The sequence below is a fragment of the Heterodontus francisci genome, chromosome 34, assembly GCF_036365525.1.
Source record: "Heterodontus francisci isolate sHetFra1 chromosome 34, sHetFra1.hap1, whole genome shotgun sequence".
Taxonomy (NCBI): Eukaryota; Metazoa; Chordata; class Chondrichthyes; order Heterodontiformes; family Heterodontidae; genus Heterodontus; species Heterodontus francisci.
The window spans coordinates 33,502,954-33,513,315 of NC_090404.1; the positions used below are offsets into that span (position 1 = coordinate 33,502,954).

The 10,362-nt window shown below is 41.7% G+C and overlaps 1 non-coding gene across 1 annotated transcript; it reads left to right on the forward strand.

Annotated features, from left to right (window-relative positions):
* The first annotated feature begins 767 nt into the window (after positions 1–767).
* trnai-uau (transfer RNA isoleucine (anticodon UAU)) lies at positions 768–862 on the forward strand. The gene is made up of 2 exons: positions 768–805; positions 827–862. It is a non-coding gene; the product is annotated as a tRNA-Ile (tRNA).
* Positions 863–10,362: the final 9,500 nt, after the last annotated feature.

The window sequence follows — 10,362 nt, forward strand, 5'->3', positions numbered from 1 at the left end:
TGGGCGGATTGGCCTTTTCCCGATTTTTGTAGACAGGACATAGCTGGGCAAATTTCGCATTGTCAGGAAGATGTGCGTTTTGCAATTGTACTGAAACATTTTCTCTCAGGCCACAGCTGGTTCTAAAGCACAGGTCTTCAGTATGACAGTTGGAATTGTGTCAGGGCCCATCATGTTTTCTACATTCAGTGCTTTCACCCGTCTCTTGATAGCACGTGGGTTTCATGGAATTATCTAAAGGCTGGCATCAATGATGGTAAGGACCAATCTTCTCTTCAACCCAGGACCGAATCTGCTTCCACCACACTCTCGGTATTGGACAGAGCTGTTGCCCCAGCACTGATCCTTGAGGCACTCCACGAGTTACGGTCTGATAACTTGAAAATGCTCCATTTATCCCTACTCGTTGCTTTCTGTCCGTTAACCTCTAAGTCCTCCATGCACGTTAATATATTACTTCAATTCCATGAGTCTTTATCTAGTGTATTAATCGTCGATGGCATCTTATCGAATGCCTTTTGGAGTTCCAATTATGCTACATTCCTAGTTTCCCTTTATCTGCCCTTTCAGTTACATCCTCAGAATTCTGGAATAAATTTGTCAATCAAGATTGCCATTCGGTAAAAGCATGTTGACTTTGTTTGTTCAGACAATGATTTTCCAAGTGCTTGTTAATACTTCCTTAATCATAGATTAGAACATTTCCCAGACGACTGATGTTAGGCTAACTTGCCTGCAGTTCCCCATAATATATAGGAGAATTTGTGGCTCTCGTGGTGCAATTGGTTAGCACGTGGTACTTATATAACAGTGCAATTAATGAGCTATGCCGAGGTTGTGAGTTCGAGCCTCACCTAGAGCACAGAATTTTAGAGACGGGGAGCAATGAGAAACAGATTCGCAATGCAAAGAGCAGTGATTCGTTAGTCTGAGAATTGAAAGAAAACAACTGTGAGGTGACATCAAAGGAACAGGAGCCACGTGCGGTGAGAGCACTGCAAAACGTCATAGTCATATGCAGCAGAGAAGGAGACAACTCGGTCCATGCCATCTCTGCAGAGAGCAACGCAGTCAGGCTCGATGCCCGTAGCCCTGCAACCCTACTTTTCTCAGAATTCCTCCTGAAGGCATTGATCGTTTCTGCTTCCACCACTCTTGTGGGCAGCAAGTTCCAGGTCATTATCACTTGAGATATAAAAACAGTGCTTCCTCATACTCCCCCACATCTTTTTTTCCCCACAGAACTGGCAATTTGTGGTCACTACTCCTTGTGCCATTTGTTAATGGGAACCATTTTTCCTTGTCTAACTTATCCAAGCGTATCATAATCTGGTACACTTCTATTAAATCTCCCCTCCATCTCTCTTGTTCTAAGGAGAACAAGCCCAGCTCTGCCAACCTAACCTTGTAACTAAAATGTTCCATCCCTGGAACCCTTCTGCTAAATCTCCACTTGCACCCTCTCAAGGACCCTCATATCGTTCCTGAAATGTGGTGACAAGAACAGGGCAGAGTTGTGGCTAACCAGAGTTTTATAGAGGTTCGCCATAATTGTACTGAGTACTTCTATTTATGAAGCCTAAGATTCCTTCTGCTTTACTAACTATTCTCTCAATGTATCTTGCTACCTTCAAAGATCTATGCACCTGCACCCCAGGTCACTCTGTTCCAGCACACTCTTTAGAACTATGCTATTACATCTACATTGCCTCTCCTCAATCGTTCTGTCAAAATGCATCACTTCACACCTTTCAGTATAAAATTCTATCTGCCATCATTCTGTCCATTCTACTACGCTATCTATGTCCTGTTGCAGGCTGTTCATATTATGCTCACTGGTTGCTGCAGCTCCAAGTTTGGCGTCATCAGCAAATTTTGAAATTCTGCTATCTATTCCTGGATTCATGTCATTTACATGAAGAACTAAAAGCAGCACTGACCCTTGGGGAACATCACTATCTACCGTCCTCCAGTCTGAAAAACAACCATTTTCTTTGACTCGTTGTTTTCAGTCCTTAAGCCAATATTTTATCCAACTGGACACTGACCCTCCTATTCCATGAGTCACGATTTTGTTAACAAGCCTTTAATGTGGTACCTATCAAATATTTTATTAAAATCCGTATAAACAACATTCAACACACTCCCCTCATCAAACTTCTCCTTTACTTCATCAAAAAAATCAATTACATTAGTCATGCATGATCTGTCTTTTGCAAATCCATGCTGGTTATCCTTAATTAACTTGAACCTCTGTACGTGCAAATTGATACTTTCCCTGACTATTGTTTCTAAAATCTTACCCACCACTGATGTTAAACCAAGTGGTATGTAATTGCTAGGACTGAACTTACACATTTCTTGAATAAGGGCGTCACATTTGCCATTCCCCAATTCTATGGCACCTTCTATCCTGACTCAAATTTCCAGAACTTGTGGAAAGACCTTGACCCATCTTGGACTGAGTCTGAGGAGAGGTTTGCTCAACAGAGGCTGATTTTGACCTTGAGCTACATTTGAAATTTCCACTTCATCAGACATGTCTCTCTAACTGTGCCTTGGATCTGAACTCAAACATTTTCTTGCACAAGCTTCTGGCATGGTTTGTGTTTGAGTAACTATTGGTGCTCAACTCGTAACCAAACTATCTGATTTATTAGACTCATTTGATTCTTTCCAACTTCTTTTTTTTTGTGAACCTCTGAAGGTAAAATATGAACTATATGTACAAACTTAACCTTTCCACTGCCAAACATCTTGACTAAATATGTGCGACGACCACATCTTCCACTACTCTTCCTGGTCACCACTTCAACCACTTGTGATGATGAATCTTCACTCTCACCTTCTGGTTCAACTTCAGACTTCTTTCTCCCACTCTACCCCGATCATGACTCTTTTTCTGTCTTGATTGTTTTTCTTCTACTGACAGTGCTAAATGTGGCTTCAGCAATGAAAACCTCATTCTGGCCTCTCTTATGAGAAACAAGTCCCTCATAATTTTATACACAACCATTATATCTCCCCTTAGCTTCCTCTGTTCCAAGGAATACAAACCCAGCCTTATCCAATCTTTCCTCATAGTTCATCTGCATGTAAATGACGTTCAGGATGAGTTTCCGAGTTTTTCTTCCTGAATCTAATGAATCCGATCATTATCATTGGAATCCTTTCAGACGTGGATCCGATGCTATTTGTCCCGCAGAATGTGGCCATTCTCATTCTGTGACTGAGAAGTTTTTTGTTTTGGGACAAAAGCTGCACTGGAACCCCCCACTTTTAAAGTATTATCATTCACTGTACATTAGGCTGTATCTACAAACTTGTCTCTCACATGTCCAGTGATTCGGAGGACAGTTTTCACTTGTAAATCAGGAATTGTAATATTCACAACAGCGTGCTGGAGAAAGATACAGTTTGAGCGCGGGTGACAGTGCTGGAGGAATGGAGAGCTGGGGTTCGCCCGTGAAAGCAGCAGCAAAGTTTAAAACAATCACAGTGAACATGGATCTCTAACCTATGACCATGAAATTAAGAATCTCATGCTCTATTGACTGAGGTAGCTACCCATGGTAGCGTTGCCATATCTCTCATTAAAGCAAGATAACTGTTGGTTTCCTCCTGGTGCCTCAGCTTTTTTTGTGTTCCAAGACGTAAAAGGAAATTAATCAACAAAAGCCCAATGATGCAATACATTCCACTCAATCATCAATAACATCATTCCCATCTTCCACTTTTTAGTTGCACTTCCTTCCAAAGATTGCAATCCATTTTACTGAGGAATTATTCTGGGATTTAATGTTTACCTACTTTGTGTCCTCATTTTGAAATGAGATTCTCTTCAATATCCACCACAAATTGAATTGCAAACCTAACAGACAATCACGAAAAACACAAATCACATGGTGCTCACTTTCAGATACAGAACAATCAGCTTTTAAATAACATGAACACATTTTACAGGGAAGCGATTTCGAAAGTTGTCACTTTTGTTTGTAACTCATTCATCGTGCTCAGAGTATGAGGAGGTTTGGCCCGGGCTGTAGTGTCCCGTGTCCCACGGATGTACAGTAAGCCTCTGATTGATTTGTTGTTTTCTGTTGACAGTGGGTGATTGGAGAGTGTGGGTTTAGAATATTGCTGCTTGTCCCGGTCTCACTGACTGTGGCGTTGGGAATGGGTGAATAATTGAGGTAACTGTATCCATGTGCGACATAAAGCTTTGACCGGCTGTTATTAACCGAGGTAGCACGGAATGATCCTTTAATAATCACTCACAAATTTGAACAGAAATCAGCTGTAATGTTCAACGATGAGGGTGACTTTCTGCACTGACAGGGGTAGAAAGGAAATTGAGTGAAAGATGCTGTGGACAGCTTGAGTGTATAGAACTGTACAGAGGAAAAGCAAATGTAACAATCTGTGACATATTGCAATTTGATAACATATATTGACGAATGTCTATCGCGCAAGGTTTCCTAGTATTTCATGGAATGCGTTTTGATAAGGTTTCAACGTGGTTTTGAACTGGGGACTGTTCCCAAATACAAGAAAGATGATAACTCTGACGTTATGGAAACACTGCACTGCAATCAACCTAGGGAGCAAAACCAGAATGTTAAACTGTTATTTTAAATTAGCACGAGGTGATTTTTTTTCAAAGTCATCTTTAAATAATCTATAAATGATTCGAAGCTCATGACATTCTGGCTATTTCAGCAGCCATGTTGAAAACATGAAATGTTTTTGCTTTTGACGTCTTCAATCTGCAGGAATAGATAATTCAGGAATGTGAGATTCCAGATATGTGGATAGACTGGAGAAGCTGGGGTTGTTCATCTTCGAGCAGAGAAGGAGAGAGGAGAATTGATCGAATGCTTAAATGAAGGGTTTAGATAGAAGAATTAAAGAGGACCTATTTCTATTGGCTGAAGGAGTGAAGAACCAGAGAGTACAAATTGAAGAAGATTGGCAAAAGAAGAGTCGACATCGAGATCTCTTGAAAAGATCGTTGACCTGAAACATTAACTCTGTTTCTCACTCCACAGATGCTGGCGAACTTACTGAGTATGTCCAGCACTTTCTGCTTTGATTTCAGATTTCCAGCAATAACAGTATTGTTGCTTTTCTACTAGACTTCATCCCAAGTTGGGCGAGTTTATTTTGAACTTTGCTGTTGCTTTTATGACCGAACTCCATTTACCAGGTATAATACTTTACTGCATGCAGTTGGTTAAGATGATAAAATTAACAAGCTGTTGTGAAATCTGTGTGAGCGCTCGTGTCCTGCTGCCTACCTTTCTGATTATTTCAAAGTTTAACCAGGTCCCAACAGAACCAATCATCAATTACAGGTAATAAAATCCTGCACCTTTCAATCCCTCCAGGATTTTCTCATTTGCATTTCAAAATTTACCTTTAGAAATGGAGCAAAAATCTGCCAAATTGGAGACACTCTTTCTCTCCAGCTGTCTGTCTCTCTTTAGGCCTCCCTCACTCTCGGTGTGCATGTCTGTGCGTTTCACTCTATGTGTGTCAATGTGGTTCAATTCCCAGAGGAGGTGACTGGATTTTTACCTTCACAAACTCGATTTATTTTAGTTGTGCAGCGTTATTTTAACATGTTACAGAGGAAAATAGCAGGGTAAAAATCATGCAAGGCGAGATTTTCTCTTTCTGTATTTTCTCACGTGGAGACTGTTTAGCGGCTAAGTGCCCGTGTGTTCCAAAACAGAGGACGTTTGAAATTTTAACTGGACAGAATTTGAACAGATAGAGACCGAGTAGTTATAGTCGAGTGGTTAAGGTAATGAATACATCGACAGAATGTATTAATAAGTAAAAAAAGAGAACAATTTCAAATTGCTCACACATTAAGAATTGTTTCCACTGCTGCCAGGTCTCACAGTGAACAGGAAAATAAACGTTCACTCACAACTTTTATCAGAATGGAGAGGTTAAAACAAACAGGAAAACCTCGAGAACAGAGAAGGCTGGAAGGTGACCTGATAGAATTTGGAAAGCTTTGTCCCTTTTTCATCAGGGATTAGAGGCAAAATTTATTCACTCAGCTTTAGGTTTGCATTTGCTGAACCGGAATCAAACAAACAATAAGATTTTTACAGACCTGGAAATAAAGTTTCCATATTGAGATGTAATTCTTAAGATCATATTTTGGCATCTGCTGAATCAGTATTTTTGTCTAACTCTCTGTCTCTCTCTATCATTAGATTACAGGAGTGACCACACTTCAAAAGTACTTCATTGACTGTAAAGCGCTTTGTGAGATCCCGATGATGTGAAAGGTGCTGTTTAAATATACGCCTTTGTGTCTTTTCTTACTTTCTGTCTGTCAATCTCAATGAAGTAAAATACGGAATTGTGAATCTGTTCCTTTCAGCATCTATTCCAGACACTATTGATCTCTCTGTCGTTCTCTTTCTCCTTTTCTCTCTTTGTTTCTCTCTCCTCGGTGACTGGAATAAAAATCCTTCCTCTGGGGCTGCTGGATGAACCCAGGTCTGGTCACAATGCGATTCTTGTCCTGATGTTTCTGTGGTGAATAACCCTACCGATCACTTGGGGAATGAGTGTTCAGTTGCTACATGGGGAGGTTGCACATGTTCAAGACATCACAATGTTTCATGGTGCAGCTTTATCTGAAAATACAACAAGGAATATTAGCAGAGTTGAAACATGCAAGAGGGGATGTTTAAGAATTGTCTTGAGCAGAGACCATTCCATCATGAAGTGCCCTCACATGACACAGTGATAGATAATTGTAATTTTAATTTAATTTAATACTGATTTCCTTTCGTGTTGCTCAATGACACTGCTTTATATATGCATCAAAAAAAAATCCAATGTTTATAAATGTGGAAATTAAGATTCAATATTTATGTATAATCCTGAATATTCTGAAGTGCATAAAGTATAGATGGAGCAAAATTCTTACAGTGCGTTCAGGAGAATTTTTAGCCAATGCTGAGCAAACCCAACAAGAGAAGGGGCAGTTCTGGACGTAGTGTTAAGGAAAAAAACCTGTGTAGGTGGAAGGGTTAACAGTGGGAGAGCATTTTAGTGACAGTGATGATAATTCAGTTAGATTGAGCGTAGTTAGAAAAGGATAAAGTGAGAACAAGTGTACAAATTTTAAATTGTGAGAAGGTCACTTTTACTAATCAGAGATTTGATTTGTTAAAAGTGGACTGGAAACAGCTACTTGAAGTACGAGGCATTCAAGGATGAGCTAAGAGAGTTCAGAACAAATATTCTCCGACTAAGAAAAAGGGTTGGACTCCCAAATTTAGGGACCCCAGAGGTCAGAATCCCACAGAGAACAGGTTAACAGTCACAAATATACCCTTTGGCCATTATCTTTTGCATCCTGCCACTGAGCCAATTTTGGATCCAACTTGCCAGGTGCCTTAATATCGTATAAGTTTTTAATTTGATGACCATTCTTTCATGTTGGACCTAGTTAAAAGCCTTGCTCAAATCTACGAAGACTAAATGAGGCACGCCAGTCTCATCAACCCTCAGAGAAAAGCAAAATACTTCAGATGCGAGAAGTCTGAAATAAAAACAAAAGTGCTGGAAATCCTCAGCAGGTCTCGCAACATCTGTGGAGAGAGCAGCAGAGATAACGTTTCAAGTCAGTGACCTTTCATCAGAACTTGCAAAGGTCAAAAATGTAGCAGATTTCAAGAAAATTAAGTGGGGGTGGGGCAAAAGAGAAGAAAAGAACAAAGAGAAAAGAAGAACAAATATTATCCCTAATGAGCTTTTTAATGTTTTTATTCAACAAGGAATGCATTATTTTTTGTGACAGTTCATACAGCAGCAAGAAAATTTCATCCCCTGACGGGGAATGTAACCAGGTCTGCGGTGGAAAAAGCACGGAATTCTCACCACTGGAGCACCAGGGAATCCGCCAGACTTCACTGTAAGTTAGCTGCTCTATGCTGCTTTTGCTATTTCTTCACTTCACCACTTTCACCACAGATTGGTTTCTCATTAAAACAATCGAATATTTAGCTAGAACACAAAAGACTTGTTCAGGCAATGACAGCACAGAATGTGTCATCAAGATCATAAAGCTGCAGATGTACAAGTTTTAGTTTCCAAGCTGCACGAACCTAATCAATGCAGCTCCTGTGAAATGTGCAAGGCAACACACTGTCGTCAGACATCAATAGGAACAACTGACACACATCAAATTCCGCCAGTTTCATGTGGAATCACCTTCTTCTTCTATCATTGTTTTTTCTCCATCTCCCAGGTGAATTGGCTGCTTCATGTGAACACACCGGATTCATGAAACACAGATTTCCCAGGAAAGACGGGAATGGGAATGAAAGATGGAGGACATTCAGAAGCGATGGGTTTTGCAGATAACAGGATAAATAAGCACTGTGATCGCATCTTCCTGCTTCTTTCAGATACTGAATACTGGAATGTTATTCCCATTAGCAATTATCCCCAGACACACTCTCCTTCCAATATTTTACCCGTTACTCAGATTTCAAACTGTGCATGATTTCACATTGGCTTTCAATGTGAAGAAAGCGGAGCTGCGAGAAGCTAATGTTGTTCAGCAGATGTAACTCAGGAAGATGCCTAACAGACCGATGATAACAGTGAATGTTTAAGCAAAGTAATTCATGACAACGCTACGTTCTCGCAAACGTCATCAGGATGCGCCGCGGTGCGCACATGCGCAGACGGTCTCATGCCCCCTGCGCATGCGCTGCGGTCCGACATGCCAGGACCGTTGTGTGCATGCGCAGATGACGTCATCGCGTTCCATCCTCTTCCTCGGGCAACGCGCCAGGTTGGCCTCTGCGCATGCGTCAAAGCTTCAGCGCGACGTTTTGAAAGTGGAAGGAGGAGAGGTTTCGTCGGGCATTTTCTCGCATTTTATTTGAATTATTTATTCGTTTTGGAGACTTGCTTCATTTTTATTTGACACAGGAGATTGTTCCAAGGTAAATCGCTCTGCCTTTGTAAGTTGCTCTGAAAACATTTCCATTGTCTGGGCCAGCGCATGTTCTCCAGTCCCTGTTGCGAGTTGCTCTGAAAACATTTCCATTGTCTGGGCCACCGCATGTTCTCCAGTCCCTGTTGTGAGTTTCTCTGAAAACATTTCCATTGTCTGGGCCACCGCATGTTCTCCAGTCCCTGTTGTGAGTTGCTGTGTGCAGGCAGTACATGTGGTGCAACCTACCGTCTTAACGGTCACTTTCGTTTTTGTAACGTTTTAATGGAGTGCATTCTGTATTTCTTATCTCATCTCATGTTTCCCGTGTGGTCCCTTAATAGCCTTCCTGAACCTCAAACTTCGGTCATGGCAACGTCAGTAGATTCCACAGAGCAGTTCCTTGCCACCTTCACAACCCAGGAGTTCGAGAGTTATGACGACTTCAGCAGTAAACTTGAGATGTTTCAACAGGTAGCATGGTCTGCAGGCACATCCTGTGATGTGCCTTGTTATGTTTCACTATGTTAACAATGCTATTTAAATGCACTTTACTGTTGTGCTTACAGGCAACGGGGAGTCTATTTAAAAAAGTGAGCACCCATACGCTTGAGAGGGAAAACAAGAGACGGCGAGTCGAAATTCCCATCCGCTTTAAGTATGCCTCAGTGAGGCTGTGCTGTGTACACTATGGGCAGCCACGCATCCGTTCCACTGGAGTGAGACCGAATCAGAGGTAGGTGCTGCAGTCACTACATTTCCACTTGTGTAGCTTGTCAGTCCTGTAAAGCTGTTCCTTGATGTGCATTGAACCAAGATTCGATTTGCAGTATCAATTCTTCTCGTCAGTGAGATCCTGTGCCCACAAAGCCACGCGCATACCGCCCCCATGTCTACGGACTGCCTTTGTTGTGATTTCCTGGATAGACCAATGGCTGGGCGACCACCTCAGCGCAACCTCCTCTAGACTGCGAAACAGGTGCGCACCAGATGTTGGGACCTTGTCATGGTGCACATGTAAACTGCTGCCAGCAACACACCTGGGGATGGCTGGCGTTTTCGTGAGGGCACGAGGCACGTGGGGCGTGCTCATTGAATGTCTGTTATTTTTCAGGTATCTCGCCCTGGGCTGTGAGGTCTTCATCAGTGTGAAATTCAATACGACCAAGAACAAACTGTGTGTCAGCTCCTACCATCTTGTGCATACCGGTCATGTTTTGCATCCAGAATGTTTACGCTTCTATGCAAGGAGACGCCAACTGAACCACGATGAAAGGCAGAAGGTAGAAGAGTTGGTCAAGCTGCAGGCTGGGAACAAACAGCTGAAGGATTATATCGAGCGTTCATTCAATAAGACCGTGACCCTTAGTGACATTAGAAATGTA